Genomic DNA, 10,847 nt, shown 5'->3' with positions numbered 1-10,847 from the left:
TTTTTGTATATATAAAATAATTTTAGATTTGAAGATTGTTAATTCACAATGATGCATAATTTTGTGAGGGAGGAGCTATACCTTGTCATGACCCTATCAAAATCCAAATAATGAAGTTTTTATTAACAAATTTTAAAATAAAATTAATAATAAAATTCAAAATATGAAATATGGTCCACTTCAATAATATGGTAACATCAATAAATAAATGGTTTTCTTTTTTTGTAAAATTTATTAATTTATAGAATATTACTTTTTTTAATAATTCATGATAATATTATTCAGAAGAAGATTACTATATTAAATTTTAGTATAAGTTTATGTATACAAAAATCAAATACATAACTCCCACAAGGGGTGGAGTCCACATGTGTAAGACCTATACCTTGTGACATGTGGATCACATCCCTTGTCAGAAGGTTGTGTGGGAATTAATCTAAGCTATCCATTTTGTGTGAAACCTATTTGTGATATTATCATAATAAAAAAAGAATTAGTGATATTATGACATATGAAGTGAATAATTTTCCTTGGAGGAAATGGTCTCATCTCAGTCAAATTTGCCATCTGAGTCCAAGTCAGAAATGCCATGTTGTAATATCTTACAGTTGTACATGTCTGACTAACATTACAAAATAATAATTCAATGTGAAATAAATAAATGAGGCCATCAAAGCTAAGCTAATTTACACTATGTAAAACAAACTTGTCATAAATCAGAATGGCTATTAAATTTGGGAGTAGGTATGGCCCTCATTTTTATTTTTATTTTTTGAAAAATCCTAGACATTCTAATAAAATTATTAAATTTTTTATCAAACACTCACATGAGTGTCTGTCTTATTGTAACTCTATCTTGAATTTGATCAAAAAATTAATCAATTGATTAATAAGAATAGTTAAAAATAATCAATTTATATCATGTTTTTTCAAGTTTTAATACATATTTCTATAGTTCAAATATTAAATATTAAATGAAATTCTATTATGCCAAACATTTTGAAAGGTTCTTAGTTTTTATCTTTAAAAAAAATTGAAAATATTAATATGATTATGTAATATCAATTATGTAGGCTTCGAAAATATGTAGAAGTTAATTTAAGAACATAAGTTAAAAAATCAGAGAGTTTCTATATATATAGTATAAATTTTCATGGAGTTAATTTGGAACATGCAAATTTAGGTGATATTAATAATATTAAAATAAATTTAATCAAATGAGTTAATATAGGAACATAAATTTTAAAGATTAGATATGGTATAAATTTCCATGGAGTTAAATTAGGAACATAAAAATTTAGGTGATATTAATAATATTAAAATAAATTTAATCAACCAATCATTTTAAGACATGTCTTTTTTTCTTTTACAATAATTCAAAAATCTTGAAAAATTATGTTGAGAAATTAGAACTCTTACAATGTATGTTGTTAGAAATCCTCTCTTTCTTTTTTTTTTTTTTTTTTAATTGTATTATATAATATAAACAAAAACATTGTGGCCTCTTTGAGATTGAAAATTTCAATATAATTTTCTCATATTTTTTCAATTTTTTAACACTTAAAATATACATGTCATTTTGTGATTAGTCTAAAATCTAATTTATATAAATTAAGTTAATTTTTAAATCCTTTTAATCATTGTCAATAATATATTAGTATTATTTCCTTAAATTTTATAAGGGCAAAACATCAATAAATTCTAAATTTTAATATGTTAAATCATTTGGTCCTGCCTTTTATTTTGTAAACTAATAAGTCTTATTTAAATATTAAAAGCTCACTATAGACCTTTTTTAGATTTCCCTCATTTCTGAACATCAACAACATTAACTACACCAACAACATCATCAAACATTAATTACGTCATTGTTGGCTTTTTTGCTTTTCGGGGGTTATATTTGTAAATGCGAGCGTGCCAGCAAGGATCAATCAGTCCTTACAGAAATTTTAATTGCCAACCAATTATCAGACGATTGTATTTAGTTTTTTCAGCCTCAATGAAGAGGACTTTTACTGGTGGCTTGACTTAGGAGAAATTAAGCAAAATAACAGTTAAATGAAGAGCAATTGAAGTATTTCATTAGAATGAAAACTTACAATGATCCAAACTCAACCTCGTAGAGGTTTACAGCAACAATTTACTTGAAACTAAGTGCAGTGCAGGAATTTAAAGTGCAGGAATGTAAAGAACAGGTATTTAAAGTGCAAGAAATGTAAAGACTGGAAATGTAAAATTGAAAAGAAAAATATGAAGTAAATGACTGGTTTGTTGGATATGAGTCTGGGGATTTTTTCTGGGGGCTTTCCTGCTATTTATACTTGTCAAGGGTGACCTTCGAACTGCACTTCAAACCGTCGAACTGCTCCTCCATGATCGTTGATCATGTTGCCTCATAAGTAGTTCCACTACGTCATCACTTGCAGTTAGGCTTCCCTCCTATATTTGAATTTGAATGTGAGTAACCGTTGAAGCCACGTCACCTTGCATCTCTTTACTGATCTAATGCTATTCAGATCACGTGAGAACCAATATTAACTGTCGCGTGTACGATCAGGATCGAAAACTTGAATAATCTTCCTATATTACCCCTATTCTGCCACGTGTCGAGTTGTAACTGGTTTTTACAAAATATGTAGCCAACATTACCCCCCGCACTAATATGCCCAATACTTGGTGATATTAGTGGATCAAAAGCCTTTTCCCGCGCTTTTAGAACGTGCATAGAGTCTATATTCTGGAAACACAACCGTCATTTATTGATGATCATTTGCATTAGCTCTCTTTCAATCTTTTGAACATCCCAACATCTTAGCATTCGAACAGACTATGGCCAAATCAACTTTTTTCTCTATTGATCAGGTACATGAAGAGCCATTGAATAATGCTGCTTCCCCTCGAAAGAACTTCCATGCATTCATTAGCCACCTTTACCTGCCTTTCTATATTCAGGTCATGGATGCCTTTGCAAATTACCAACCTTTAGATTACGAACACATTGCCCCTAATCCTTTGATTCAGAGAGTTGCAAACATGGACACGGGAAATTCTTCTTCTGATTCACCCTTGGATTGTGAACAAACTGCCTTTAGTCCTTTGATTCAGAAGGTTGCAAATATAGACATAGGAGGCCCCTCTTCACAATCCTCTGCATGGGATAAGGCTGTGGCTTCAAATTCCTCTGGGGCTTTAGGCTGGTCAAGCTGGTCAGAACCTGAGGCCTGGGAATTAAGGGAACGAATTAACCATCACTTTGTCGAATTCACCGACCCGTTAGACTTTCCTTCTTATGTGCGAAGCTCGATGGTTTATCCTTACATGCCTATCGACCGTCGACGCAGTTTAGAGGACAGTCTACTCGTGGCATGGTACATATCATCCATGCCTACAAAAATGGTACGATCTGTTCCCCATCCGGAAGAGGCACAGGGGTATAACCCCTCATTTTTAGCCAAGAAGGCGAAGTCTCATCCTTCTGACTGGCTTGATTGCATCAATGTTCCTCGATTTCCTCCTTCCTTTGAAATGGGGGCTTTTATACCTCCTCATCCGAGAAAACTTTTCTGGATAGAGAAGTTGAAGCTTACCTTTTCTGCAGAGAAAGTTTTCCCTCCTTACGAACCTCCACCTTCTTCTATTCCAGCTTACCGAAAACAAGCCCAACTCCTGCTTGCAGCCTTTTCTCACCTATCCTTCAATGTTCTTGAGGACGATGTTCCCCTCAAGAACCTTCGATGGGCTTGTGATATTCTGATTCGGAGTCATGTCCTCAACTCCATCGCTCAAGCAGAACTTCACATGTTCTTGGACCAACTTCCATCGCTTCTTCATTGGCACCATACTTCTTTGGCCGCCACTCAATCTTTGGACCAACTCTCGTCCCTTCGAGTTCATGCCCAGTACGAAGCAGAGAACTTTATTGAAGAATTCGATGATTTTAAAAACAAAGATTCCACTTACTGGGATGACTTGGATATAGAGGAATTGGAACAAGAATTGAGGGAAACAGCGTTCGAAATAAAGGCTGAAGAGCTCTATTACGAAGTGGGAACACATCAACTCATGCAGCCAATGTTAGAAGAAATAGCGGATAGAATAAAGAAAGAACAAAAATTCATTGATCATAGTTGGACTAAGTTTCATGATCTTGTTATTTATTCCATTCCCTATTTTTATAAGCTTGAGTTTGTACCCAAATAGGGCTATTCGATGTAATCACTTTTGCTTAAATATAATTAAGACTTTTCCTCTGTTCGGCATTGTCTCCGTTTGCCTTTAAAAACAAATTCAAGGCTTTGAACTGAACAATCTCATCCTTCGAACCTGGACTCAATTGCCTTGAATGAAACACTACAAAGAACAAATTATGAACTTTTCCAATTTATGGAATAAAGTTGACAGTTTTGGCTGATTTTCAATCAGAATTAGTGTTTCGAATCTAGCAATTTCAACCATAATCAACATCTGACCATGGTTAGTATGATCAATTTAGTTTTAAATTGACCATCTTTTGCTTCGAACAACAGTTCATGTTGCTTTAGTTCCACATACAACTTTTCTATAAACCAACCATTGGTTTTGATGTTTCGAACACCAAATCTTATCCTTAAAGAGTCTCAAGTTTTGCCTCGAAGGACATTATCTTCGTTAAGAAACCTAAAATAGGTCTTTAAACCTTTTGGAGTAAAACAAACACTTGAGTATTCTTATATTTTTTAAGTATGAAATGTGCTTCGAAGCCAGCTTCTCTGCTTCGAAGCCGTTGTTTTGGGCTTTTGGCGCCAAAATTTGGCTTCGAAGCCAAATATTTTACTTCGAAGCTAACCTCAGTATCTGGCTGTGTTTTTCCCTCCAAAAGTATCAATATTGAAAGAAACTCTTCGTATTCGTACTTCTAGTACTTAATGACTTACGCAATATATTTTTTAGACACAAAAGCTTTTAAAAACCCTTTTGTTTCGTGCTCTGAAATCACTTGCTCTTTTAACACACAAACCCTACCGATCTTTTGTTAACCCTCTCTTCTTTGCTACTTGCTATCAATGGATCCTTCCTCGCTGAAAGTGCTCGCTGGCAACTGTATCAGCCTTACCATGGCTTTGAAGAAATGTATTGATGAAGAAATCGCCAAGCTAACAACTGGTGGGTCAAGCACCATAGATGGACGTCTTTTTGTTCCTCGCCACAGCAACCAACAAGAGTACGTCCTAGGTCCCATCTTTCGGGAGGCCCCTGACCAACTTCCAGCTTTATACCCCCGTTTGGAGGACCACTTTCTTCTCTACGAAGGAGGGCTTGACTGGAGCAATTGGAGAATGACCCGGCCTCATCGCTGCTGGCCGACATTGAGAACCGAATGAGAGGAATGGTATGACAGGGTTGTGCCTGCGAGAGAAGATGACCTACAGGAGCTCTGTATCCTCGACGCCCTTCGTCTTTCCAGGTTCATCATTCCTGAGGACCCCTTTTTAATTCCTTCTGCTTTATGTTTTTGGAATATGGCTTTTAATTTCTTCCAATTTCGGTGCGGCATGATGGCCCCCACCGTTCTTGATATTTGCCATCTTTTAGGGCTTTCACCCCTTGGCTCTCCTTTTACTCCCAACTACCCGGACCTCCATGTCAAATTTTCCCTTCCAGCCTTAAACTCTTCTTACAGTGACTTCGTAAAGGCTGAAAATAAAAGGGAAGGCCCTGTGAGAGACAGAGAACTATTTTCCTTCATTTTATACTAGTTGTGCAAATTTCTCTTTTGCACCTCATCTCAGAGGATTATGCTTGAGTTCGCTCCACTTACGAAGGCACTTGTCTTGAAAAAACGCATAGCTCTTGCCCCTTATCTTTTAGGTCATGTCTACAGAGTTTGCTCCCAATTTTGCGAAAAACCCCTTGATGTTAACCAAGGAGGTCCCCCCTGGGTGCTCCAACTCTGGCTCTTCACCTATTTCACTGACCTACATCCCAAATGTCTAAAATTCCTTGTTCAGGATCCTAGTACTTATGGGGAAAAGTATGCTAGGATTGCTCTCTATCCTGCTTCCTTTACTTATTACCTTACCTTCTTTCACTAACTCTCTATTTCTCCATCTGCCACTTTCTTTTGTCCTTTTGATGCCACTAAAGGACCTGCCTGGCTACAAACCTTTTTGGCTGATAAAGAGTGTTCCACTTCACCACATGAAGATATGTGGGCTTCAATTTTGCTACCGAGGGAGTTGTTTATTGGCACTTTAAACCCTCGAGCTTATAAATGCATATCTGAGGTGTACTACCCTTCTCAGTTCGCCAGAAAATTTGGGCTTACTCAAGGGATACCTGTTCCACTTTGTAGTCTCTCGAATGTCCACCTCACGGCTAGAGACCTGAGAATATCCAAATCCAAGCTAGAGGCGGCAACATTAAAACTGCTGAAGGAATTGAGTGAATTCAAATTTGTCCCATTTCTTCCCTTTGGCTTAGTCTTGAAAAGATTCCAAAACTGGTGGACAACCAATATGGAAGTGCGCCTATCTGCTCATCCTCATGACTTACTGATAGGGCTAAGGGTGCCTTCGAAGACTAAATCAACAACAGTTGAGAACATTCCCTCCCTTTCTACAACTACCACAACTTCTCCTGCAGCCTCACCCCTTCCAGCTAGAGTTACCAGAGCTACTTCGAAGAAGGTTAAGTATTTTCAGGTTCTTTTTTTTCTCTTTTGAATCTTTTGTTTGTTTCCTTTACACTCATGTTCTTTGGTGCAGGGTCCTCACAAGAAGAATTCCCCCAAGAGAGCTGAAACTTTAGCTACTCTCAAAGAGATACAACAACAGAAACAGAAAAGGAAGCTAATCCTCCCTCCTGAGGAATCTGAATCTCAGGCAGAAGAGAGAGAGGTTGAGCAAGAGCAAGAAGTACCTTTGCAAAGAACAAAGAGACAAAAGGTGGCTGTCTCCTCATCCAATACAATCGAAAATCCTGTTCACGAGGCAACTACCATAATAGTGGAGAAAGAACTTACCTCTGAAGAATCTGAACCCCAGGTTGAAGAAAGGGGGGTTGAAAAGGAGCCGGTAGTATCACTGCCAAGAAGGAAGAGAAAGAAAATGACTGTTCTTGCTACTGACTTGGTTGAAGACCCTATTCATGAAGCAGCTGCCAAGACAGTAGAGCAGGAACATTCCAAAGCCATGATTGTCTTCGAGAGAGCTGAGAAGAGACGGCAGCAACAATTTATGAGAGATGAAGTTGTTACTGCTGATGTATTACAAAGGGAAACGGCAAGAAGGCAACAGACTGCCGAACATTATTCCCTTCGCAGCTCTCCCATTATTGCCAACACTTCTAAAACAAGTAATTTCTTTCATGCTTCTATTCTTTTCTTGTCGAATCTTGATATTGAAGCTTGACATTACGTTTCTTCCTTTTGCAGCAACAACTACTGAGGCTATACTTCCGATGAGGACTCATTCAATTTTAGTTGAAGTTGATCAGATGCAACATGCGAAAACCATCCAAATCATACTCCCACTCTCCAGGCCTACATTTGATGTACCTTCTTTGAGCCCCAGCATCCCTGCATCTCTTTCTCTTGGCTTAGAGCCATACCTCCCTTTTTTGACCTTTGACCTTCCTCAGCTTACTTCTCTTTCGAGCCTTGCTCCTCCTTCTCCTTCCAAGGAAATTCCAACTGCTACTCTATCTCTGATGGCAGTTGATTCTCCTATTGAGGGTGCTGGCAGCTCTCCAACCCATGGTTTGCTACCTTTACCTAGCTCCAGCCCTTCTTCCCTTGATTCATTGGTGGCTAAGACCATGGAGACTGCTAAAGATGCTTCACCCATTTCTCCTATCCCTATGCAGTCTTCTGTGCCTTCCACCATAACTCTTTCTGCGCCCCTTATGTCTATGGATGAGGTTGACATCTTCGAAGCAAGACTAGCTAGTCTCTTCGACATACCCTCTACCTCTCCAACATTGAATGTTGAAGCTGAGCCATTAGTTTTGGCTGACTCCTTGCTGGAAATTTTTGAGAGCTCTTCTTCCTCCAGCAGCAAGCCTTCTGCACCTTCGATAGACCTGGACACATTCTTGGAACTGTTGATTTCTTTTTCGAGGATCCCCTTCGAGGCTCTACAAAGGCCTATAATCAGAAATGGGTTCCTTGAATGCTGCAAAATTGCTGAGCCGTCTGGCATGAATGTTTCAAGTCATCTATCTCAGGCAGCATCTACTATCGACTTCTACATCAGCATTTGTCATGCTGCTAAGGCTGCGGATGAGATACTGGCTAGAGATCAAAGTTTTGTTTCCCAAGTGCATACCGAAGTGTCAAATCTCAAAGAACAACACTCCTCTACCTCCCACTTTCGAGTCCAGCTGCTGGAAAGGAAGGCTCAGCTTGAAGAGGAGCTGTCTGCAGTGAATCAAGCCCTAGTCCGAACTGACACCAAATTGCAAATCACCAACTAAGGACTGGCTGATCGAAAGGAAGAGATGGTTGTAGCTATTCAACTAGTTTCATCATTCAGCAATAGGAAATCTATTGTAAAAGAACAACTAAGACACTGTAATAATTTTGGGTCAATTTGTGGCAAAATGTACTTAATTCTTTATGAAAAAGCAAATTTTTGTCTATCATTTGAGCAGTCTTATGTTCTTGTGCTTAGTGTTTATTTTATTCCTTGTGTTTTCCAAATGGTTGGAAAATAAGGCTTCAAATATCTGCCATTAATCTTTTTGGGATGTACGTAACCATTCAAATTTCTTAAATGGTATGCTCCAAAAGGTAGAACTCTATGAATTTGATATGGTCCTTCCCAGTTAGGTGACCATTTGCCAAACTTATGGCTTTTAATTCCTATTGGGAGTATTGTCTTCCATACCAAATCACCTTCATCAAAGCCAATGTGTTTGACTTTCTTATTATAATTCTTTGTTGCTTTCCTCTTTTGGAAAAGAATGCTATTTAATGCCAAAATTCTGGCTTCATCTATGCTTTATAACTCCAAGCACATACTTTGATGGTACTGGTCAGGATCTAACTGATCTTGGCATCTTACCCTCAAAGATTTAACATTAATCTCCACAGGTAACACTGCATCATGCCCATATACTAAGGCATAAGAAGTGACTCCTGTGCTTGACCTTGGGGAAGTTCTGTAAGCCCACAAAACATCCAACAACAGGTTATGCCAATCCCTAGGATTATCTTCCACAACCTTTGTATTCCCTTTTTCAAGGACTTATTGGATTCAGCTTGACCATTGGCTTGTGCATAATAGGGTGTGGAATTAACAAGGCTAATTCCAAACTCTGCCATAAAAGACTTCACCATTTTCCCATCGAACACAGTCTCATTATCCACAGTTATGGTTTGTGGGATATCAAATCTATGGATCAAATCTTTAATGAACCCAATAACTTATGTCTGGTCTACAACCTTGTATGGCTTGGCTTTGACCCACTTAGTAAAGTAATTAGTGGCCACTAGAATGAAACAATGATGCTTCGAAGAAGGTGGGTGTATTTTTCCCATCATATCCATGGCCCATCCTCTGAATGGCCAAGGCTTCACTACTGCATGTAAGTCAATTATGGGCACATGCCTTATTGTGCCATGCTTTTGACATGCCTGGCAACCCTTTGCATATTCTATGCAGTCTTTAAGGATAGTTGGCCAATAGTAGGAATGCCTTCGAAGCAACCATCTCATCTTTACACCAGGCTGATGAGCACCACAGATGCCTTCATGAACCTCAACCATAGCTGTTAATGCTTCTGTTGGACCGAAACATTCCAGCAACAAACCATCTCCTCCCCTTTTGTAGAGAGCATTACCATATATCATATATTGCATAGACTGCAATTTAACTTTTCTACTGGCCTTCGAAGATGGACCAGCCAAGTACTGCATTATTGGATGCCTCCAATCTTGTTCTTATAAGTCATTATGATTGACTTCCAAGACCACATCCCTTTTATTCAAAGGTTGTATTAATTTCTGATATGTTGTTTGGCTTATGTTCCTTTGGGCATTATCCCTTCTCTTGAAGTTCGAAACATTCTGAGCCACATCATTAGCTCTATTATTCAAGAATGTTGGAACATGAGTCACATTTGCTATTTGAAATTGAGAAAGCAGATGCAATGCAATAACATAGTATGGTAAAATGCTTATGCTTTGACACTTGAAAATCCCTTTCACTTGGTTAACCACCAATTGAGAATCTCCAAATATGTCAACTGCATGAACTTGTAATCCAATAAGAATTTCTAGTCTCACTATTAAGGCTTCATATTCAGCTTGGTTATTAGAACAAGTAGCTTCATCCACTCGGAAACCATGTGTGGTCTCTACCCCTTGTAGAGACCTAATCATAATACCAATTCCAGTTAAGCCATTGGCTTTCGACCCATCAAACCACATCTGCCATGGCTCAACACTAGCCATACCAAGTTCCATTATCTCTTGGCTCTCTGTTTGAGATGGATGGTCTGCCAGAAAATTGGCTAAAACTTGCCATTTTACTGCCCTTTTAGGGACATATTCTAGATGAAATTCTGATAAGGCTAGTATCCACTTGTCAATTCTTCCCCTCAACATAGGTCTAGATAACATGTACTTAACCAAGTCTGTGGTTGCAATTACCAAGACAGTTGTAGGTAAAAGATAGTATCTTAATTTCATTGCAGCAAAATACAAAGCAAGACACAGCTTTTCAACATCTGAATATTTACATTCACAAGAATTTAGAAACCTACTAAGGTAATAAACAGCTTGTTCCTTGCCTTCCTCATTGTCTTGGGCCAAAAAAGCTCCCAATGAATCTTCTGCTGCAGCTATGTACAACTTCAATGGCTTATTA

This window comes from Camellia sinensis, chromosome 1, assembly GCF_055761805.1.
Source record: "Camellia sinensis isolate YWXY chromosome 1, ASM5576180v1, whole genome shotgun sequence".
In the NCBI taxonomy this organism is placed as follows: Eukaryota; Viridiplantae; Streptophyta; class Magnoliopsida; order Ericales; family Theaceae; genus Camellia; species Camellia sinensis.
The sequence above is the reverse complement of the archived record's forward strand: the minus strand, read 5'-3'. Positions refer to the sequence as shown.